The following is a 26333-nucleotide window of genomic DNA, read 5'->3' on the forward strand; positions in this document are numbered from 1 at the left end:
AGAGCAACCTCCACAATCAAAAATTTATATCTCATCAACAAACTTATTGGATGTTAGTTGTGCTCACGACCTCTTTCATAATGCACCTTTATTCTCTCAACTGACATGCATGGTTAGCCTGTTTGTCAGCTTCGTGGTTGTTTCCTCTGATAACATGGAAGAAAGACACCAATTTGAAGGAGGGGATCAACCCCTGAGACCAATCGATAATTTGGTTCAATGTAGTGATTTTAGCTGATGAAGCATAGATCATATGCCCAATAATTATCATGGAGTCTCCTAAAATCTGTATTGTTTTTATGCCTTTCAAGTTTCTTTTGAGCCAGTGTGAGGCCCATGAACAATCCATACGCTTCTGGTTGGTTATTGGTCTTCCAACCAAGCCTCCAAACATATCTATATTCAATGATTCATTCGGGATTAATGAGAATCCCCCCCCCCCCCTCCCTCCTTTCACCCCATCAACTCCATATCAAGCATTGAAGAAATTATAAATATCTTTCACATCTTGAATTAAAAATTACTTATAAATGAAATAAGAAATATATTATTCTATTGATAACTCTTTTTTTTTAAATATCACATAGAAACTTGATATTAAAAATTTGATAAATTACACATCTCCCTAACAATGAAAATATAAAAATGTAAGAAATATTATAATTTAAGTTACTTTATATTTTTGCATATAAACTTTGATATAATATTATTTTATTTAAAATAGATAAGAGAACACTAAATGAATTTCATAGCTTGTTCATACTCTATTAAAATACCAACATTATTTTTAGATGGCACATAACCCAAAAGGAATTACACATCTCTCTCATACTGAAAAGTATCAAGAAATTATACAGTGCAACCATACAAATTAAATGGTTGTTAAATGTCAATAGATGTCAATCCATTATAAGCATCAAAATAGTTACTTCATGATACATATGACATTACTAAAATTTGAAAAAATAATAAAGATTAACTACATTATAATTTTATTCTAAATTATTATTATTAATTCAAAAAATAATTAATACACAATTTAAACATATATGCATCCTGCACCTTACTATGGAGACTTTTATTTGTGAATACTATTAATAATATTCCACAATTGTATTCAATGGAAGTTAAATCTCTACCATTCACCTAATAATTATTAATGAATCAATTAACATTGTGGAAGCTCTATTCCAAAATAGAGATGCCTACCTCGTATAATTAGAAGTAAAGTTGATTTAATGACCCACAGTAATAAATTTTATTTTTATTAAAAAAAAAATTGTTAATAAATTTATTATTTTATTATTTCTTAAATGTAATATTATGGGACCACATCTCCCATAATAAATTATAAATTCTCTCAACATAATATATATATATATATATATATATATATATATATATATATATATATATATATATATATATATATATATATATGATATTAGTCATATTTAATATAATAATGCTTATATAATAATATTGGTAGGTATTTTTACACAACGCACTTATTTTGAGGCCTTGGTTTTGGTACATCTCACATATAGGTCTATCTCGCATACAGGAACAAATATCTAACACTTGCTTGGTCCATAATTTTGAGGCCTTGGAAGTTCTTACTTCGGCTAGGCCTTGGTTGTTGGCCTTATACTTCTCTATGCTCCCATTAGCTACCTTGTTTGTTGGCCATATACTTTTCTATGCTCCCATTAGCCACATGTTATATTTAATATAATAAATAATTATATTAAATAAATATTTCAATAATCTAATTACACTATTTCATGGAAGGCATCCTATTTCAACCTCAGGGGATTAGGGGATGTTGAGTTAAAAAAAATATAATTAGATGAGTGAGATTAAATCTGGAGCGAATAACGGAGAACGTGGGTTCACCATTACAAAAGCAAGGGATAAATAAAGCCTCACAACCCTAACATGTGGAAATTAGAGGTTTTATTTTTATATAACATTCCTTCTATGCATTCCATTCAAATGTTATTTTATAGTGCAGGTTTAGGGAATAGGGATTTGAATTGGTTTATTTGATCCTAGTTCAGTTAGTTGATTTGAGCACACTTATTAATAAATCAATTATTAGATAGAGCCGATGAATGCAGAACACAAAGACCATAAGATCGTCGTTACCCTTATCCATATGCGTAGAGCCAAAAGCTTTTTTTGTAGCTTCTCACCGACTCTCACAATGTCATTTACTTCTACAAAATCAAGGTTTCAATGACATAAGTCATTTTTTCCTTACGCTATAAATCTTAGTGAAATTGTGATATCCCAGACCATGTAAATATTTTAATTATTGCAGTTTGAATGAACTATTTATTTTCTTAATTAAAAAAATAATATTTTGGAAATTAATTATTCTTGGAAATAAGGGAACGGTTACTAGTAAATATTATTTTACTTATTAATCATATAGAGAGAAAATTACCTGCTCCTAACTAATTTCTTGAGGATTTATTCAAGAGATCAAGAGGATAGAGGTATCTAAGATCAAGGAGAATAAGAAATACAAAGGTAAATGCTCTGCTGAAATGGCAGGCAGTTTTATGAGGCCATGTTTGGTTTGGACCAGAGGGCAGTGAGACTATAAGTTATAAAAAAAAAGAGAGTTCCTGTATTCAGGAACAGCTCAGGCGGAGACGACTATGGTGGTCTCAAAGTTGGGAGGAAAAGCCATAGAAAATAAGGTCTGGTTGTATACTAAAACCAGAATAATTCGGGCTAGTCAGTGATCCAGATAAGTAAAAGTTCTAGTTGCTTATTAGTTACATTTTATCCTGTTTATGGTGTAAGTATAATGATCATTCCCAATGATTAGGAATGAGCTAGTTTGATTAACTATGGTGAATTTTATGATAGTCTGTGAACAAATACATTCATGCAAAGGGCAGAATAGATAATATTTAATAATAGCCAAACTTACAGTATTCATAGAAACTCAACGAGATATGCAATAAGGCAAACATATTTATGAATCTGAAATATAATTATGCTGACCAAAAAACAAATCCTTATCTGTCAGAAATTCTTAATAAAATCACCATTATACTAGATCAGAATACCAAACCTCTCTGTCAAGTGAGCGACAAGGAGATTTTCGTAGCAAAGAAATCTATTATAATATGTATTGCTTAAGAGATATAAAACTGAGTAAAAATTCCAAAAAACGCAGAGGAACAGGGCAATATCTGAGACCACAGATATAAACCGAACCTTAACTCATAATAAGTGTTCGGAAAGAGAGAATTGCAGTCTCAATTTAAGGAACATAGGAACCCGTTAGACAAGTAAGGGAAGCAATAGAGTAAAGACTCCCAGTCGAGAGTGAAACTAAATGTCTGGACTAAATTCCATGAACTAAATCAATATAAATGAGATACGAAATAATAAACCCTCAACTATTTTTAAAAAACATTAAGTTACATTGCGAAAATAAAATTTGAGGACTTCTCCTGTCAAAATTCAAACCCCTGTTGTTGGAGGTGATAGGGCATGCATAATGCTCTAAACAGTTAAAATGTAAAGAATAAATGCAAAATCATTTGACCATGGAATGCAAGTAGGAAGCTAGTGAAACCCACGTAGAAATACTGTAATGATAAACCCTAGAACTAAATAACAATGACAAATATTGCATTCAAATACTGCAAATAGTTGTAAACAGAAATATAATTTATTTAACAATATTTAAAACCATAATGTAGCCATTCCAGCCAGGGTTCGAGATTCTCCACCCTCGGCAATAAATATATACAAATGGAAAAAGCCTAATCGACATGTCAGTATAACCTTGGAAAATTTACAAGGCGGAAGGCCACATAGATAACTTAAACTAATTCAAAGTTTACAGCTGCAAGAAGACTTAAGCAAGTATTTTGATTCTACAATTTCGACAACGTAAATAACGGGCTCCCTATAAATATGAAGCCATAACCACATGAACCAATTAAGAGACCTTGCATATGTTGGAAATAATAGTGAGAGGGGGTGTGAATCAGTATTATCAGATCAATAATTTAATTTTCAAAACTAATTTTTATAAGCTACTTCAACTCAATGAACTAGCGTGTATACGCAACTATACTTCATGAAACAAGCGTATATGTAGAGATTTTTTGATTTACACACATTATCATGTATTGAACTTTAATCAGTATATCAGGATCTCATTAGAAAGTGCAGTAAAAGAAAAATAAAGCATCACACATAAGAAACACACATGAACACCAAGATATAAGGTGGAGACCTAATGTGGGTGAAAACCACCTGCTGCTATCATCTTTGTCTTCTTTTAATAATAAGAAAATTATGTTTACAATTTTTGTACTGGTGCAGTCTTATACCAGTACGCAGGCTTCTACCTGCAGAAGGTTACAACCTTCTCTCATTCTCCAACTTCTACTAGAAGGGAGCTACAACCCCCTAGCTATTGTACTAGCCGATATGTTTGCTAGTACATAGGTGCCGACCTACAAAAGGCTATGACGTTTCTTCTTCTTTCAGGGACCTCATTTCATAAATTTTCAAACTAGATCCATCAACAACATAATTCAATCATCAAATATATCTGCATCAACCAATCTCCTTTTGAACCAACCACAATCGAATCAATCAATCACTTTGACAACCCATCAATCTGGTCATTCAGAATGTTGTCACCAGAATACAGTAACTAGAACCCAAGCGAGAACCCAAAACACTGCGATGGCAAACAAAAGCAACTAAAACATATTTTAGAAGGTATATGCTACTTCCATGTGTCGAACCTACATGTATACGTGCTTTCCTCAAAGCCAACCAGTGTATTAATCTACAAATATAAATTCAGAAAATTGTAGCTATTCCAGACTTTAGTTAAACCTAGATCATATCATTTACAAAATAATATATGCGTCAAAACTAAAATCTAGAGTATACATGATTAAAACCACCTAATGATAATTCATTTTTCACCTTAAGATCCCAATCTATCATTAGATCTAATCCCTCATCATGAGCTAAGGTTCATCCTTGCTTCAGATCCAACAATGCACCATAACCCAATAACTAGCATACTAGATCTCACAATTCATAAGATATTCGATACTTGTACACCTTGGCCTAATGATCTTCTCCTCCTCTTATAGTTTTAGGCCTTTCTCAATACCATGGGCCAAAACCACTTAGGACCAATATCTTGGACGAAATACCTAGGGTCAATACCTTGGACCAGATACCTTGGACCAATACCATGGCTCAAAATACCATGGACCAAATACTTCGGACCAAAAATTTAGTTTTACAAGGTATATGCACTTTTCCTTCTGTGAAAGTGTGTGTGTATGTATACACGACTTGTAAATAGTGAAGCTGCGTGTATATGCAGCTTGGTCAATGGTGAACCTCCGTATACCTCTCTTTCTCATTCTGTGAAGACTGATCTGTAATTCTTTGTTGTTTACCTACTATACTATGATCTTTCATTTGAGTGAGTTGCCTTCTGACCTGATTCCTTGAAGTTGCCCTGCATTTCATCACATCTGTAAACGTTATTGTCATGCATTCTATCAAATCTGATATCTCTTCTATAGATTCATCTAGTTACCATGTATAAGTGATTTGTTCTGCTACAAGTGGGTTTCCATCAAGTACAACACATACATCATAATGCCAACAATCTCTCTCTTTGGACTTGATGGAAACAACCGCACCAAGTCACTCTCCCCCTTTGACATCAAGGGAAAAGGGTCATGCTCCCCCTGAATGCATGCTGAATTCTCTGATATGCTGAAGTGTGTTGATTGAGCTCCCATGAACAAGTCGATGTTCCCCCTGAGCATAAGAAACGTCTGCAAAAAGATGTTCTAAGAGAAGAACATGACTCTATACATACATCACAAATGACCTTCCTATTACCAATGACTCATACATACATCCATCTCCCAACCAAATGGGGATATACCAAATGTTTATACATGTCAAAAACAAGAAACATTACATCATCCATCCCATGCATAGTGGGGTTCTAAATTAGGTCTTTTCATAATCATTACATTAAAAGATATACATGACATATATAACAGAGACAAAATATCTTAAATAAGACCATGATAGTCATCAGCAACTATCATATGATCTACATCATCAGCAGCATTTGTCAACAGCATCTCAACCAACAACCTGTATATGTCCATTATTAGTTCCCAAAATATCATCAACCATGTTCTCCCCTTGAACCTATTCCATATGTTCACTGTCAGATCTGATCATTGCATATGTCAATAAAAGATATCAAAGCATCATCATCAATCGGATATACATCAAGTTATCAACAACTTTATGAGTACCAATATATTTCCACATGTTATCAGCAGATTGACACCATCATCAAACATAGCAGATAATTTACAGAACCATAGCAGACCCCTTTTTTCCTGATTTTGTCCCACTACTTTTCTTTAAACCAACATACACGTGACTATGTCGATAGAAACCTACGTATGTATGTGAATATGCTTTACAAAACTCACGTATAACCACCTTTCACTGAAGAAAATAGGTTTTAACAGCAGGATGATGCAACAACCACTCCCAGATTTTCCCTAAGATATTCAAATGTCTCTCTAGGCAGTGGTTTAGTGAATATATCAACAACCTATTCTTTGGAGGGAACATACTCCAATTTGACCTTTTTTTCAAGCACTTGTTCACGTAGAAAATGATATTTTATGGGTATGTGCTTGGTATTGGAGTGCATGACTAGATTCTTTGAAATATTGATGGCACTTGCACTATCACATAGAATGGAGATGGGTGAGGTACATGTGATCTGAATTTCTTGCAAGGTTTGCATCATCCAAAGTAGTTGTGTGCAGCAACATGCGACAACCACATATTCTGCTTCAGCTGTAGATAATGCAATTGAACATTGTTTCTTGTTGAACCATGACACTAACCTGGAACCCATATAGAATGCACCACCACTAGTGCATTTTCTATCATCAACACTTCCTGCCCAATCTGCATCTGTATATGCATGAAGTGTAAGATCTGTATCTCTAGGATACCATAAACCAAAGTTCTGTGTTCCTTGAAGATATTTGAAAATCCTTTTGACTTCCTGAAGTTGTGATTCCTTTGGATTTGCTTGGAATCTTCCAACTATTCCCACTACATGCATGATGTCCGGTTGAGTACTTGCTAGATAAAGTAGACTTCCAATCATGGATCTATAAGTTGGTTGATGTACTGTTGTTGATTCATCATTTGAGCTAAGACTGCATCCTATTACCATTGGGGTACATACTGGTTTAGAATCTTCCATGACATACTTTTTCAGGATCTGTTTGAGATATTTGGTTTGTCAGAGAAAAATACCATCTTTATGTTGTTGAAATTGTACACCAAGAAAATAGGTAAGCTCACCAAGCAAGGACATTTCAAATTTTTGCTGCATTACTGAGGCAAAATTATGACTCACGGATTCTTCATTGCTACCAAAAACGATATCATCAACATACACAACAATTATTAGAAATTTATCAATGTCCATCTTTCTATATAGATTTCTATTTGCTAACCCCTTTGAAAAACCATGTTGGTGGACATATTTGTCAAGATGGTCATACCAGGCCCTTAGAGCCTGTTTTAGACCATAGAGAGCATTTCTGAGTTTGCATACAAGTTTTGCATCATTTCCAAGAATGAATCCTTCTGGTTGTTCAATATAGACTTCTTCCTCTAAGTCTCCATTAAAAAAGACAGATTTTACATCCATTTGGTATACTTTGAATTTCTGGAAACTACAAAGAGCGAAAAACATTCTTATGTCTTCAAGTCTAGCAACAGGTGCAAAAGTTTCTTCAAAATCTATACCTTCTTGTTGAGCATATCCGTTGCAAATGAGTATGGCCTTGTTTCTGATAACTTTTCCATTTTTGTTCAGTTTGTTTTTGAATATCCATTTGGTTCCTATGATATTCTTATCATGAGGTCTAGGAACTAATTCCCAAGTATTATTCTTTTCAATTTGCTCATGTTCTTCATTCATGGCCTTGACCCAACATTCATCTCTGCATGCTTCATTTATATTTTGAGGTTCAGTGGAAGATAGTAATGCTAGATAGCTTGAGGCTTCGGCAATGGTTCTCCTTGTCTACACACCTGCCCCTTTTTCCCCTAAAATTTGAGTTTCTGGATGATTTTTCTGAACATACCTGGACGAAGTCTTTTCTTCTATCTTTATCTCTTATTTTGGTGCTTCATTGGTTTCTTCTTCATAATTAGTTTGATTTGATGTGGGAAAATGATCCTCATCTTCTTCATTGTCATAATCTTCGATTTTTATCTGTTTTGGATTTTTGCATGCTTCATCAACCACAACATAAATACTTTCAATAATTTTCCCGTCTTTTATTATAACATTTATATCCTTTACTTCAGGAAGAGTAGCCAAGAAGAATACCTTCATCCGTTGTAGGTTCAAAATTACCATGTCTTTCATCAGTCCTTTTGATGTAACATTTGCTTCCAAAAAATTTGAAGTATTTTATAGTAGGAATCTTACCATGCCAAAATTCATGTGAAGTTTGAATGATGTTTATTCGAACATTTTCTTGGTTGAGAATAGTGATGACTGCGAATGTAGCTTCACCCCACAAGGTTGCAAGAGTTCCAGATTCATCTAGCATAGCAAGAGCCATTTCTTGAATAGTTATGTTCATCCTTTCTACCACTCCATTTTGTTGACAAGTCCTTGTGGTGGAGAACTGCCTTTTTATTCCATGTTGTTCACAAAAGTCAAAGAATTCATCCGAGGTAAATTCCCCTCCTCGATTAGATTTGAGGGATTTGATTTTGTGATCTGATTCATTTTCAGCCAGAACACATTGAAATTTTCAAATGCTTCATCTTTATGCTTTAGAAGACCTATCCAACACATTCTAAAAAAATCTTTAATGAACAATATAAAGTATTATTCTCCACAAGGTGACCTTTTCCTTGATGGTCCACATAAATCAGTATGAATAAGTTCAAGAGGTTTACTCGCTAACCCTTCCTTTTCGATGAAGTGATATCTAGTTTTCTTACCAAATTGACATGCTTTGCATATAGTATTTTCAAGAATGTTGATATCTAGAAGATCACGAACAGTGTGGAATCTACATGTTTTTCTTATTTGAGAAAAGCTTAGATGTCCCAATATTCTATGACATAGCCAGTTTTCATCATTTTTGCTTGGATAGCACTGTTGTTGTCCTCCCTTGAATATGTATAGGTTGTTTGGAGTTCTTGTACCTTTGATCACAGCTTCTCCTGTATCAAGCTCACAAACAACACATCCATTTGATCAAAACACTACTTCATTTCCTTGATCACACATTTGACTCACACTCAACAGGTTATGCTTTAAGCCATCAACATACATAACATTCCCAGCTTTAACCTTTTATTTCAAGAAAATAGAGCCTTTACCTTTTATGACAACAGGAGTGTCGTTTCCAAATGAGACACTCTTTTCCTTTTCTAAGGCATCATATGAATGTACTTTTTCTTTGTCACCTATCATGTGTTTTGAGCATCTACTATCGATGTACCACTGATTTTCTTGTCCTTCTGCATACAAGGCTATACCACAACTTTCTGATTGTGGTTCTTTCTTTCTCCATATTCTGGGATTTAATAGAGTTTGCTCCTTTGGAAATATTTGCCGGAATTTACTCCTACATTCATATTCTTCATGGCCAAAATTGTTACAGATTAAGCATTCTATTTCATTTTCAAGAAGAGAAAAGTTATTATGGGAACTTTTCTTGATCCATGTCACATTCCTTTGATTTCATGATTCTCCAGTCATGATGTTTTTCTAAGCAACACATTGAGCAGCTTTGTGTCCAAAATTATGACATGAGAAACATTGACCATTAAAAAATTTCTTGCGATTATCGAATGTACTAATCTGGTAATTGAAGTTTCTATTGATATTTATCTTTGAAGAAAATTGAGTACGAGTTACCTGAGGTTGATTATGGCTTCTGTTCATCCTTGAAGTAAATTGAGCCTGATTTACCTAGTGATCTGCTTTATGCCTTTGCTGAAGATTATCAAATTGTTCACTACTCTTTGCTACATCAAGATAGCTTTTAGTGGAGGTTGATGACTTCTATGATTCAGATGCTTCTTCAATATATCCAAGACCTGTCTTTATCGGAGGAGAATGCTGCACTTTGATAATTTCATTTAGGGTTTCTGATCCTTTAGCAAATCTAAGATTGAAAGCTTTTATTTTCTCAAGATCCTTTCTTAGACCCACAATTTCACATTCTAGTTTTTCATTGTGTTTTTCTCTTTTAGCACGTTGGTATGTCAAGGTATCTATAATCATATTCTGTTCTTGTAAATAGATTTTGAATTTAGAGATTTCTTCATAAAGGTCATCTTCATCTAAAGCATCCAAAAAACCATCATCTTCATAAGCCATCATAAGTCTATAGCTATTACTATTTTCATCTTCGTCACTATTTGATAAACCATCACTCTCTTCATAAGTATAGTAGCTTTTTTTTACTTACACTTTGTTTTCTATTTCATTTTGTAGATTCCTTAATGACCGACTCTACCAGAGGAAAAACATTTAAAAGGTAGTTTACCTCTGAATCTTCCGGAACCTCGTTGAAGCTTCTTGACAAAGTTTGCTTCTTCTGAATATGTCCATTGTTTCGTTTTAGTTTTTGAAGAATAAGTTTTTTTTTGCGTGTTATTTTATGTATATAAGAATATAAAATTCTAATTCTAATTTGATATTTATATCTATATATAGAGAAAATATTTTTATATATATATATATATATATATATATATATATATATATATATATTCAAATTAATAATATTTCAATATGTGTTATGTGTTAGTTTCTACATAAAATTATAAAGGGTCGTTGCATTTAAAGAGCTTTCTAGTATGGAAGAGATGTTGTAATGTCCTATCCTGTTATGTAAGTCAAACTACATAAATAAAATAAAATTAAAAAAATAACTCCACCTTTTGAAAATTTATGGTTATATATATATATATATATATATATATATATATATATATATATATATCCATTTTAAATGCATATTTATTTGAGAAGAGGGATCAAATCTCTTGAAGTGCAAACATTTTTTTTAGAGTGAAAAGAGATTTGATCCCTTTTGACTCTTGACCATTTTTGACAATATAAATGTTCAATTGTTTTATTATTATATTAATGTGTTGGAAAATTATATTTTATGTTGTGTAGTTTTTATTGCTGAAATTCAACCCGAGATAGTTTAGAACATGTTTTCAAATATATAGATTAATTTAGCATCCTAATTTATGGACCACTAAAAAGATTGTGTAAAGTTCACAATTCAAATTTGTAATTCCTATAAAACAATAAAAAATTTTACATAAAATTAAAATTTGATTGGAAAATGTAAGGAAACAATTTAAAACCTAAAATAATTAAACTAGAACAGTATACCAAAAAGAATACCAAAAATAATTTTCTTATTCAAAATGCATGAGTAAAGAATACTTATATTGTATAAAAGTTTCGATTCAAACTTGTGATTTTAACAAATCCGTATCAAATTTCAACCAAATTTACCTTTGCCCGACTACGCGGTACTTTGCCAATTGCAAGAAAAAAACGTACTTCAATAGCAACTTCATCGTTACAACCCTAACCCTCTCACTCAATACAATACAGAAGGGAAAAAGGATCACTCTTTGCCTATTCAATTCACTCTGTGAAAGAAATGTATAGAACAACACGGGCTGCTTCCTTCTTGCAATGTCTACAATACGGTGGGACGCAGAAGGCGTAAGGAACACGGGCTGCTTCCTTCTTGTAATGTCTACAATACGGTGGGAAGCAGAAGGCGTAAGGAACATGTTTCAGAGCGCATTTACCGTGCTAATTTCTGGGTACTGATTAAGACTGGCCTTGACTGACTTCGAATTATAAAATTTTGTGTGAACTAATGATTAAGTCCGTCCGATTAATATTTGTCGAATCATCAATCGAGATAAGGATGCCTGCGAATCAGCTATGGAGATAAGGATGCCCGATTACAACTGGCCTTGACTGTCTTGGAATTATAAAATGCCGCGCTGCATTTTATGAGTCAAGTTCACATTGCAAAGACCTTCGCACGATCATATATTTCCTTATTTTACGAGATATTCCATAAAGCGCAAATGGCTCCACATGATATGAAAGATGAATTTGCCATGACCGTGTGCAAGCCGGCAAATTATAATGCGAAAAGATCGCAGTGACACTGACTTTTTCTTCCGTGACCTTGGCAAAACTCGGTTGTCTGTGTATAAAATTTTGCTTTTGAATTGCATCGACTAATATAACAATACACTCTTAACCATATTAAAACACTATAAACTCTTAACCATATTAAAACACTAAAGATTCTAATGAATATGTATTTTTTATTATATATTTGAATATTATACCAATAAATAACTTGAAATAGGAGGAGAGAAAATGGACTCTATATATATCAAAAAAAAAATAATGATACTAAAATTTTTTAATTATATTTTTTTTCATTTTCTTGGTTATATATATACATAATTTAAATAATATATACGTAATTTAAATTAAAATATTTTACATAATATATATGTATATATGTTGAATTAAATGAATTAAGAATTATTATTTTTATTTTTTTCAATTATTTCATGTGATATATACATAATATTTTTTAAACAATATACAAATTTGACATTAAAATATTTTACATAACATGTACATTAAATTAAATGAATTAAGAATTTTTATTTTTATTTTTTTCAATTGGTTTTTTTTAAACAATATATACATAGTTAATATTAAAATATTTTACATAACATGTACATTAAATTAAGTAAATTACAAATTATTATTCTTATTTTTTTCAATCGTTTCATGTGATATACACAGAATGCTTTTTAAACAATATATACTTAGTTGACATTAAAATATTTTACATAACATGTACATTGAATTAAATGAATTAGGAATTATTACTCCTATTAGGAATTATTATTCTCATGAAGAAGTAATTGATAATTTTTTATTTTTTGAATTTTCAATTACTTTCTTTTCTTTAGACATTGACTAAAAGCATTTTACCAACATTTTTTATTTTTATTTTTAATTACTTTATTTCTTTTTATTTAAAATTGATATAATATTATATTATGTGGCGTTAACATCTAAATATTGAGAATGAGTGACATATTTATAGTACATTGTTTTGTAATATCAATAACAAATTGAGTGACCATAGTGGGTTTGGGATTATGGATGTTTTATAATGTTTCTAATTAAAGCTAACTAAATATGTAATTTTTTTTGTTATAGTTCATATTTCTTTTCTATGTAGAGAATATCTTTTTATTTTTATTTTAAAAAAAACATGTGTCAAGTCCATGTTGAGTATAGATAAAATCACACATCACCATCATACCAAGGTGTAAAATTCGGTGCAAAAAAGATGAACTCTCTAGATATTTCAAATCTTTTTATGTAAACGTTAAAAGCATTATTCACTTTCTTATCATATTAATTGTAATTTTTTGGGACTAAACCATTTGTAACTTTTACCAAAATACGATTTAGCTTAAGGCTTATGCATGATCTTTTTGTATTGATTTTGAATTCAAAATTTTAAAGGAAAAATTGAAAATAACATCATCTAATTTTATTTTTTATTATATAATATCATAGTTAACCCTCATTAAGTTCTATTAGGTTTTTCACAGGTCATACAGGGTCATTCACCTTAGATCATCAGAATAATCCATAAGGATTATTGTATTCACATCTGTTTCCAGTTTTTATTGACAATATCCCCCCCTTTCGGGCATAATTGTTATGCTCCACTGTGGCTGCATTATTGTGTGGCTTTAAAGTGCCGTTAAATGTCCGGGCACATTAATCATAGGAGTTTTTCTCTTTTTACGATGTGAAGTGCTCACATAATTATTATTTTTTTTTGTCAATGAATACACATAGGATGTGTCTACATACATAATGTAACTTTCAATCATTTTAATAAAAAAAAATTCCTTTGTATACATAGTGTAACTTTCAATCATCTTAATAAATTTTTTCTTCTTGAGAATATAATATAGTTGTACTCATTTAAATCCTATCTAAATAATCTATTAAAAAAAATATGATTTCATGGTTAATAAAAAATATATTAGAAATGCCATATTATAAAACAATTATTAAGAGAGTTGTGTTTTAATTATATTGTTAGTTGTGTTTATTTTAGAGTAGGTTCCTAGAATTTTAATTTAACTATCAATAATTATGATGTGGATCATAGGGATTTAATCGCTATGGAATATTCTAGAATATTCATAGTGGTATACACGAATCAATGGTTGAGATTTATTTCATAGTAATTCTGTTCTTTTATTCTTTTAATCAAATTGATTAATTAGAAAAATGTCGTATAAAGTGTGGACTAAGGTAAAGAGTTTTTGGGCCCACGACATTGATAACCCATGGTTTTGTAGCATAGCCTATTTACAAATTAAAAATATCCATGGTAGAGTGAGGTAAGTCTCCATAGTTAAAGAAGATCTTGTTGCATGTAGTTATATATATATATATATATATATATATATATATATATATATATATATATAGATATATATATATATATATATGCTAACATAGTCATACAAATATATAAAAAATATGGAAACACTAGTATATTTTTTATTATAGTATTATATTTATATATATATATATATATATATAGAGAGAGAGAGAGAGAGAATACTATTGAGTGCTAGAAGGAGAGTGAAAATTTTAGATTCTATTTTGTGTGAAGAATGGTATGTATATGGTTAATATACATTTTTTCTTGGGTCACTGTAGTAGCTTTCTCTGAGATGTTGGGGAAATCACTAGTCTTGGGCTCGGTAGTGGATCCTTTATGATTGTGGCTTGAGTTAATGCCATTTTGGTTCTGTTGGGTATTTTTCTTGGTGTGAGTTATATTCTTCCTAATGCCTTTCAATCTCGAAACACATTGATGTAACAATGTTGCATTCATTTCTCCATTCCTCTGTGTTTGAAACCACGTACCAATTGTCAGGATTGAAGGCATTCTCACAACACTATATATAGTTTTCGTGGTTTCTTTATCCATTGACTATACTCACTCCCATGGATCCCACACCATAAGGAAGTTGTCATTGGCATTCTACATCACTTTCCTGAATACAACTACATGCCCAAAACTTCCATGGGTGTTTTCATCGCTCTGACCACGTTAATGTTCACACTCATAGTAAAGGTACTATCTCTCATAGTTGTTAAGATCTTTAGTTACTTTGAATTATGGTGAGTTGTTGTATTGTATGCTGCACTTGTTACTACATATCCAAGGCGTTAAGGTATGCAACGGTGCCCTTCTTTTGATACATATTTGATGAATATGATTGCATAAAGTGGTTAACATGAAATAATAAAGGAAGTGAACCTATTTTGACAAACCCTAGAGACATAAGTGAATGAAAAGTTAACCATATTACGTCTTGAAAAGTGAAATACATATTTGCATGGCACATGCATTTATTCTAGCTACTATGGTATGTCGTTATAAGCATGTAAATACTATCTATTTTGATTAATTTCCTTGAAAATAGTATACTCATATTTTCTTCATTTTCTTGGAGAAAGGTGTATTATTTGCTAGTTTATGTGCTTATATGCGAACCAATAATAACTATTTTTCTAATTCTTTGGTGTTATGCACTAAATCACAAAATAAAGGAAGAGATAAATCAATGACTTCAAAATTAGCCTCTTCAAGGGGGAAATCTCTTTTATATTACACAAATGAACAATTCTTAGATGATTGAAAATGAAAAAACCTCCTTTCTATATATAGGAGTCTAAGAAGTCATAATATAATTAAAGCCAACATAACAATAATAATGTAAGGGAACAACAACAAAAATAGTGGGCCTATATGGGGCATAATAATAACAATATGGGGACTACATGGGCACAAAAATAACAATAAGGGGGCTACACTGACTATAACAATGAGGGATTACATTAGTATTATAGGGACCTAGCATGCCCCTCTCCTTCAAAAAAGTGTTGTCATCAATTGTTGAGTAGTTCTGGATGCTTCTATATAAAAATTTCATCCACCCATGTGGAATCTTCAACCGGTACGTTCTTCCAATTGATGAGACACTATGAAATATATCTATTTTGTAGTTGTCAATTTCTTATTTTCGTGACTACTTCAAGTTCTAATATGAATTTTCCTTCCTCATCAAGTTCTGACAATATTGGTTGAACTAGGAGCTTGTCACCTATAACCTTCTTTAAGCATGAAGCATGGAAAACTAGGTGCACTTGGGAAGATGCAAGAATCTCCAATTTGTATGCCATAGTATCAATATTTTGCAACACCTTGTAAGGACCATAATACTTTGGTGATAATTTATTATCCTTATTAGCTTGCTTGAGGGACATTTGTTTGTATGGTTATAGCCATAAAAATACCGAGTCATCTACATAAAAACATATTTTGTTGTGATGTTGATCTACCTGTTGTTTCATTTTCTTCTGCACTAAAGTGAGGTTATCCTTTAAGAGTTGGAGAACTTGTTTTTGATCCTTGATGTCATCTTCCACTGCTTGAACCTTAGAATTTTCTCTTAAAGATGATGTGATGGACAATGGATGATATCCTGAACAAAGATCCAACTTGGTCAAGTAAAATTCTCCCATGTAGTTCATCCAACAATTTGTTAATGACAGGGAATGGGAAATTTATCTTTAATATTGAGCTTGTTGAGGTTCCTATAGTCCAGACACATGTGCCATATTGATCCTTCTTGTGCACCAATACTATTGTAGCAGAGAAATAACTTTGACTAGGTTGAATTATACCTGCCTCTTGCATTTTTGAAACCATACATTCAATTTTCATCTTTTGGCCATAGGGATATATGTAAGGCTTGAATTTTGGAGGAACACTTCCTGGAATCAAATGAATAACATGATCATGATCACAAATAGGTGGGAGGCCTTTGGGAGTCTCAAATACCTTGGAATGATTGTCCAAGGCTTTTTCGAGATTTGGAGAAATAGATTATTTCGATGTTTGGACCTCTACTGAATATAATTGTGAAACTATGCATCGGTGTTCTTTCTTTAGAAGATTTTTTGTGCCATTAGCGTTGATTTTCTTCCTAGTTTCCTTACAATACCCCTTAATTCAACTTCATTTCCTTCCCAAAAAAAAATAAAAAAGAATTCTTGAAGATTAAAAATCTATCGTACCCAAAGGTTGTAACCATTGGACACCTAGAACAACATCAACACCACCCATTGGAATGGAAAACATTGCACTATTCAATACATATTTTCCCGTGGATAACTTGATATTATGGCACTTTCTAGAGCAATTTATGGCTCCTCCATTTGCAACCATCACTTGACACTTTAATGTTGGATATAGGAAGTAATTCATTTCCTTGGCTATCTTACAATGAATAAAATTATGGGTAGTACCTAAATCAATCAACACTTACATTTTCCTTCTTGATATGTCCTTCTATCTTGAGAGTTTTGGGAGTGGTAATTATTTCCAATGCATTAAAAGATATGGTTGGATTCATATCTTCTTTCTCTAGGGTTGGTTCCTGGTGTATATCCTCTTCTTTTGATGTTTCTTATTCCTTTTCTTCATCCTCTTCACAATATATGTAAATTAATTTCTTCTCGGCACACTTATGACCTTTAGTGCATTTGCTATCAAAAATGTAACAAAGCCCTTTTGTTCTTTTTTCTTCCAATTTTTGTGGTGTCAACCTTGTAGTTTGTGGAAGGCTAGGAGGAGAAACACTTCCATCTTTATAGTTGCGAGTGGTAAGATTCCTTGTTGCCATAATTTTTCTCTCAATTTTCTTTCCAACTTGAATGCCTTCTCCAATGAATCAGATTCCCAAAGGTGAACTTCATGTTGTATGTTATCCTTTAAAGTCCCTATGAAGACATCAATCCTATACTCCTCTCGAATATCATTTACCCTTATATTTAATTTTTTTAAAGTCCTCAATGTGCTCCACCATTGAACCCTTTTGTTTGATATTTATGAATTGGTTAAAGAAGGTGCTCCTCTTTGTATCCTCATAATTTTCTATCATTTCCTCTGTAAAAATTAACCAAGTGAAAATTTGTTTACGAGAGAAAATCCATTGATACCATACAAACTGATTGGGTTCTAAATATAAAGTTGAAATGTGTACCTTTTGTGTGTTTTGCACATTATTTAGATCAAAATATTGCTCCATCTGTAGTATCGATGTTATGGGATCCTTTCTATCAAACTTCCTGATATCGATCTTTGGAATATGGCAGGTCTTCAATAAAATGTTAGATTATGTAAAATCACTATTAACATTTCTTTTGTCCTCATCGTGAGTTTCATATAATACCTTTTCACCATTAGGAAGCATTTCTTGTAGCAACTTTGTGAAACATTTCTTAAAACTTTCTGTTGAAATATGGCAACAAGAATATTCCAATTTAATGTGTCCTTGAATTAAATTGTGAATTAAAATCGAATTTAGTCTTAATGGCTACATGGAAATAATTGTTTTATTCATTTAAATTAATTAGTTGAATAAATTCAATTTAGAAGTCTTTCTGAAGCCATGCAAGAGTTATCCCTTAAATTAAGGAGATAAGATTGAGTTATATTTGAGTTGTAATTCATTAACTCAGTTTATTGAGTTAGGTCTAGTTAAATTAGTTCCAAATTGTTTGAGGAACTAATAGTGAGTTAACAGTCAGTTGATGCATTAATGCAATCAACTTGTTCTATTCCAATTAACTGAAGATTCTCTCATCAGAAACTCATGCATGTCTATTATGAGAAAGACCCAGTTGAGATTAATGTTCAAGGACTGTGTACTATAAATTGCATGTGTTTTTTGATGGAGAAAATGCATGCATGAAGTCAAGGATTTATCCTTGAGGATTTGTGCAGTTTTCAAGGATTGATTTTTCCACTTGGTAATAGGCTAATCATCCACAAGGAATAGCGCAAGGAAATATGAGCTTCGAGGGTAGAAAGGAAGGCTAGAGAGAAGCCAAGATTGCCTGTGAGCATATGTGAGGATTGTACTAAGAGTTGGCTAGCTGCGAGAGCTAAGGCTTTGTATAATTCCTATATATTTCCACCATGTACGATAATACAATAGTGTGGCGTTTTTGTTTGAGACTTCCCCAAAGTATTTTCATGTGTATTGTGCCATTGATTCTTCTTCTTCTTGTTATATTGTTCATCTCGATCTTTAATATTCTGCAAACTGATAGTAGAAGTAGGTTATAGTATTATTCTTTGATTTATATTGCATTATCGCGTTAACCTATCACAGACTTTATACATGGTATCAGAGCTGTGAACAGTATACTGAGAAGAGAATTTGAATTTTAAAGTTTGGTGTTGCAGGTGAAAATCGAATTCATATCGTACTTCAAGGTTGGCCAATGGAGTTCTATGGCTTGAGACTCGAGTATGCATTGGAAGGTAGCTCAAATTACATAGCATGGAAAGATAGAATGGATGCTATATTAGAAGACAATGGCTTGAAGGAATTCATTCATAAAGAAATCCCAAAGACAGCTTCAACTAATGCACAAGAGTTGGCTAAGTGGAAGAAGTGTGTGGTGAAGGCGAGACAAATCATCCTTGACGGAGTTCGAGACCATATTGTCTTGAGTCTCCATGGGAAGGATACTCCATTTTCAATGTGGAAGGCATTGAATGACCTCTACCAGAACAATAGAAACCAAAGGAAATTGGCGCTCAAGGATAAGCTTCAAAGAATCAAGATGGAGAAAGGCGATATTATTTCCACATATTTGAACAAGCTCACCACCTGCAGAGATGAGCTTGGCAATGTGGGAATAACTACTGCCAATGATGATATGGTGAGCCTCGCTCTCCTTGGCCTTCAAAAATGTTTGAACAACTACTAGGACTTTGTGAATGGAAGGGAGAAACTAACAGATTAGGAGTGACTGTGGTCAGATATTATGCAGGAGGAGATCAAGAGGAGCACATGAGATGGTTCTTCATCCAAGAATGATGATGAAGAAAATCTGGCCTTAGAAAGTAAGGCAAGGAAAGGGAAGGGGAAGGCTTCCCATTTCAAATCGAATTATTCTCATGGAGGGAAGAAGGGTGACATGTCTAAAGTAAGATGCTTTAATTGTCACAATATGGTACATTATGCAACTAATTTCCCATCGAAGAAGTCCAAGAAGGGATCCTCGGAAGGATCAGAAGGTGAAGCATTAGCTTCTCGGTTTGAAATGGACTTTACCTTAATTGCATGCATGGTGTCAACGATGATGGGTTGTGTCTGGTATCTTGAAAGTGGAGCCTCATTCTACAGGACCGGTGATAAAAATTTATTCAGTGCCTTGGAGGAGAAAGACCTTAAGATATGCATAGAGATGGGTGACAATGGAAGGTATAGTGTTTCAGGAGTGGGCACAGTTGCTTTTTAGAATGAGCATGGAGCTCCTCTCACCTTGACAGATGTGATGTATGTGCCTGAACTGAAGAAGAAATTGGTATCGTTCATGATGTTGGAGGAAAAAGGCTACGATGTTGTCTTCAGTAAAGGAAAGGTGTTCCTAAGACACATAGCCACGGGTCAGACCAAGAGGATTGGGATTCAAGTGAAGAATCTCTATAAATTAGAGGTAGATGCTTGTGAATTTTATGAAACCAGCTCACAAAAAGATAGAAAAGATAGATCAACGCCTTAGAAATCAACCTCTTCGAGGGGGAAACCTCCTTTAAATTACATAAATGAATAATTCTTGGATGATACAAATGAAAAGACCTCCTTCTCCGCCCAACTTGGGCAAAGAATATTGGTTATCACACGGAGGTGTGAGAAGTTGTAAATTTGGCTAAGTATGAAACTTGGTGTTTGCAAGTATACTTGTAAAGCTTTGTAAACATTGTAAAGTTGTATAATATATTATTTGGGCAGACTCATTATTTAGGGAGTTGCCTCTCCCTTTATACTGTGCAATTGTGTTCTTTTGTATAATTGTTGATGATAATGAATGTGTATGGGTGTTCATTGGTATAAAGGAAGCATAATAATACTTGGTTGTGAAAAACAAACTAAGTAGACAAGTGGTTAGGCGTAGTCCATGAACATAAGTATTCGTGAAAAGAAAGTGTTCGGTGGTGCCACACCTCACAAAGAGCGGTTGAAAGACTATTGCCGGCCTGGGGGCATGACAGTTGGTTACGAAAGAATAATTGATGCAAAGCCAAGACATTGACGAATTATGGCACAGGTGTTCGGACCATTTGCATCATGGGGCTTTGAAGATAATGTAGCAGATATCTATAGGACTTCCTAAAGGTAAACTTCAGTAAGTTGACACATGCAAAGGTTGTACCTTGGGAAATTACACCAAGTCTTCCTTTCATGATTGAGACAATCGAGCAGAGGCTATCTTAGAGTGAGTTCATACTAATTTGTGTGGACCATTCTCAACGGCATCCACAACAAAGCAAAGGTACTATGTGATTTTCATTGATGACTATTCTCATAAATGCTGGATTTATTTCATGCAGAAGAAGAACCAAACTTTCACAAATTTTTGTGAGTTAAAAGATTTGGTCGAGAAAGTGTCAAGGAAGAACATCAAGGCCTTAAGAAGCAACAACAGTGGAGAATATGTCTCTCAAGAGTTTAAGGACTTTTGTGGAGTGGAAGGAATTAAATGAGAGTTGACGACACCTCATAACCCATAGTAGAATGGCTTGACCGAGAGGAAGAACAGAACTATTGTAGGGGCAGCATGGGAAATGTTGCATGACCAAGTCCTACCACTTCACTTGTGGGATGAGGCATACAACACAGCGGTCTATTTGCAGAATAGAAGCCCGCATCGCATACTTGGGATGAAGACACCAAAGGAAGGTTTCTCTAGTCAGAGACGAGATGTGGGTCACTTTAGGATCTTTGGCTCGTCAGTATATTGCCATGTGACAAAGGATGCATGGAAGAAGCTTGAGCAGACAATAGATTTGGTGATATTTGTAGGGTACACTGGTACACCTCACAACTATCAGGTGTACTTGCCTACCAGTCAGAGGAAAGTGGTTCACAGAGATCTCAAGTTTGATGGGAAGAAGGCCATGCGAGGTTCCCTTGAGAGGGAGCTCCAACTACAGGTTTTGGAGGAACTATATGTTCCAAAGGAGGAAGAGCATAAGACTGATGTGGAGCAGCCGCATGTAGAGGTTACAGGAGTGGAGACATCCACTCAAGTAGAGTCTTCCATATATGGAAGGAAGCGCACAAGAGAAGCTAACAGATTGTTGGAGGATGCGGGAGAGAATGCGAGAGCACCATCTTCTCAGCGTAGATAAAGGAGGTCACCAGAGAGGTACATTGGATACATGGCCGTTACTGGGGAATGTGTCGAGATCGAGACATATTCCTTTGAGGAAGCAGTGCAGCAGCCGATTTGGGTTGATGCTATTGTGGAGTATGACTCCATAGTTTGTAACAATGTTTGGGACATGATTTAATACCAGAGAACAAGTCAATTGTGAGTTCCTGTTGGCTTTATAAGGTTATTACACTAAAATTTGTCACCATGACTATTTGCAGTCAGTATGGCTCCATCAATTGTCATATTGTCCTCCTTGGCAAGTCTTATACCTCTGCTCCTCATGTAAAACTCCAAGAAAGAGAGAATGTCCTTAAAAGTCAATATAACTCTGGTTACGCAGTTTCTCTTACCCTTACCTGCATGTACGCACCTCAAGTTCATAATACCTGCGTACTTTTACGCTCTGTCTGTAAAGGGGTGGGTGCGTACTCCTGTAAAGGTCAAAAGGTGCAAGTTTTACTTCAAAAAGGTTACCTGTGTTCGAATCTAGAGCATTCTAGAAGATGGTTTGATGTGGATTGAGTGCCTCCAGATGGTTCATGCATCCCAATGAAAGAGGAACTTATCCCATCAAGAGGGGAGCTACCCCTTTGAAAGAGGAGCTTATCCCATTGATGGTGGACCTGATTAACTTCCTCCAAAGCATTATAAATACAGGCATTGGGCCAGAGGGAGGGGAGGTTGAAAGCTGAACATTCCTAAGGGTAGATGGTGCTGAAATTAGGACTCCCTTATAGAGCTTGAGAGGAGAGATTCCAATCCTTTCTTAGCTTCATTTGGAAGTGGGTGAGCTGATCAAAGTAAAGGAGAACTCTTGCTGGACCCTGGGAGGGACCTGCACAACACCAAGGCACCGGTTGTAATGGTTTCTTTTGTTTCCAATTAATACAATTAAGTTCATTTTTCTCAACAAGTTGTTATATATAATTTCTTTCATAAACTCCTTGGTCTTTATGATGAATATGTTTTATTATATGAGTTATTTAGGTGCTATGTAATCATTTTCTTGTTAGTGAATGCAGGCTTCAAGGAGAAGGAGGAGCTCATCTGGATCGGAGAGGCTTCGCTGCTACAAACAGCGTTGGACTAAGGTATGCTTTAAACACCTGGTTGCTTTTATTTTAAATGTATATTTAGGGAGAGATAGTGCTTAATTGTTTTGTTTGTCACTAGAAAGCTTTAGCTTCTAGGGAGGTTGGTTTTGTCCACAAAATTGACTCTTTCCGCATGACAAAATGGCGACTCCACTGTGGAGAAAACTGAAAAGTCGGAATCCAATGATGAAAAGCGCAAACCTCGTTATCCATGTCTTATTTGTGAAGAGGATCACTTTAAAAGAGATTACCCTCATCGAGCAGAGGTTGCGAATATCGTCAAAGGTTCCCAAACTCCTGCTGTTTTGAAGGATCCATTTCCAAAGCAGGATAGTAAGATGATAGGTTCTTCCTCGAGTGCCAGTGAAGAACCCATATTGATGATGTCTCATGTAAGGATTGCGACTCGATCGCAAGATTATGGTAGTAAAAGTCATGTTGATGGCAAAGAAGCAGAATCTTCTCATTCTAATCCATCAACTTCAGCTCCCGGATCCGATCCACTACAGATCGAGAAGCCTAACCCGGACTTAGTAATCAAACCGCCCGCCAAGGGTATACTTCGAAAGTCTGCTTTCAATCCACATGCGAGAGCGGCCCAGAATTATAACATTGTTGAGGACTTAGTTGTTTCACCCTCAGCAATGTCGACATTGGAAGTGCTGCAATCGTGTCCAGCACAACGCAAGTTACTTTTGTCGGCTATAGGAGCTATTGATGTTCAGGACCCAAACCTAATAATCTTTGATCTAGAAAATAGTACACCGAGTTTACCTCATCAAATGGCTTTCCAGATCCCAGTGATAGTAAAAAACAAGCCTATTCATCGGACTGTAATTGATGAGGGAGCTTCCACGTGTATTATGTCGATACAGTGTTGGAGGTCGCTTGGTTCTCCTTCACTAAATCAATCCCCGTCAATCCTTAAGGCCTTTGATGGCTGTGGGTTTCATCCTTTTGGCATTCTACAGGATTTTCCGATAGGGGTTGAAGGAAAAACCGTTAGTCTAGATGTGGAGGTGGTTGATGCCCCTCTAGACTACAACCTTCTCTTGGGTCGAAGTTGGTCTTACGCTATGACAGCGGTCGTTTAATCGGTCTTCTGAATAATAAAGTTTCCACATAATGGCAAGATCGTAACAATAGACCAGCTGGCTTACTTTTCATCCGACCCAGCCTCTTCAGAGAGTATTCAGCATGTCGGTAAAACGACTATCCCATATAAGGATGTTGGAGTAGGATTAGTTAAAGATGCCGATTTACTGGGAACTTTTCCTTTTCCTCCAATCAACGCATTGTCTTCGTTTGAATCCATTCATATGATTACATCAGATACCATTGTTTATGACGATCCTTGGATCGTTCCTTCTGAATCTGAGATAGACTCATTTGGTGATGCTATGCCATTGAGTCCATATGAAATTGCCTATGAAGCCGTGCAGTCTTTTACCGACCCGCTTTCAACCAAAATCGACCTAATGTATGTGGTCATTCGCATCGATCCCTTGAAGGTAGAAGCTATCATCAAATTGCCTCCTCCTTCGAGTCTTCGCCAACTCCAAAGTTTGCAGGGGAAAGAAAACTTTTTACGACGATTCATTCCTAACTACGCCGAGGTTACAAAGGGTTTTACACGGTCGTTGAAACAGAACACTCAATTCTCTTGGGATGAGATAGCTCATAAATCTTTTGATGCACCCAAACACGTGTTGACCCATGCACCGTTGTTGCATCCTCCCAACTACAACCAGGATTACCTTTTGTACCTCGCCGCCGCCCATTCCACCATTTGGATGGTCTTAGTTCAGGAAGACGAATTCAGAACGAAACATGTGATATATTACCTTAGTCGGACGTTAAACCCAACTGAGCTAAAATAATCACATGTGGATAAATTGGCATTGGTAGCCGTTCACGTTGTCCAACGTTTTCGTCACTACATTTTACTCCGTAAAACTACAGTCATTTTGGATTGCAACCCTATGATCTACATCTTGACTAAACAATTTCTAGGGGGCAAGTACTCTAAATGGATTGTTATCCTACAAGAGTTCGACTTGGAGGTTGAGAAATCTAAGTCTAAGAAATCTTTAGTTTTTGCAGAGTTAATGTGTGACTTCCCGCGTGCTGACACAGAAACTGTGGCAGAGGAGCCCATTGCGGACGAATCTTTGTTTCTAATCAGCACTTTAGATCCGTGGTATGGGGATATCATCGTCTATCTCCAGACCCAATCCTTTCAGCTCGAAGTTTCAAAGTCAGAACGTCAGAAAATTCAATTCCATTCCCCACAATACAAAATTATTGGAGATACTCTTTATCACCGTGGGGCAAACTTGGTTTTTCGACGTTGCTTAACTCACGAAGAAGCTGAAAGGGTTCTAAATGACTGTCACTCTGGAGCGTGTGGTGGTCATATGTCTGGGTATGCCACAACCCAAAAGATATTGCACGCTGGCTACTTCTGGTCGTCCTTGTTTAAAGATTGTATTATTGCGGTTCGAAAATGCCACAACTGTCAAGTGTTTGATTGAAAGATGCGCGCTCCACCTGCTCCTCTCCACCCTATAATTGTCGTTGGTCCTTTTGCCAAATGGGGTATCGATTTTATTACATGTAACCCTCACTCGGTCGGGGGGCATGTGTATATCATCCTCGCGGTATATTATTTTACTAAGTGGGCCGAGGCGATGCCCACATTCGAGGCAGACGGCAAGACA

The sequence above is a fragment of the Pinus tabuliformis genome, chromosome 8 (assembly GCF_031772625.1).
Source record: "Pinus tabuliformis cultivar Carrire ecotype Pingquan chromosome 8, CPIR1, whole genome shotgun sequence".
Classification (NCBI taxonomy): domain Eukaryota; kingdom Viridiplantae; phylum Streptophyta; class Pinopsida; order Pinales; family Pinaceae; genus Pinus; species Pinus tabuliformis.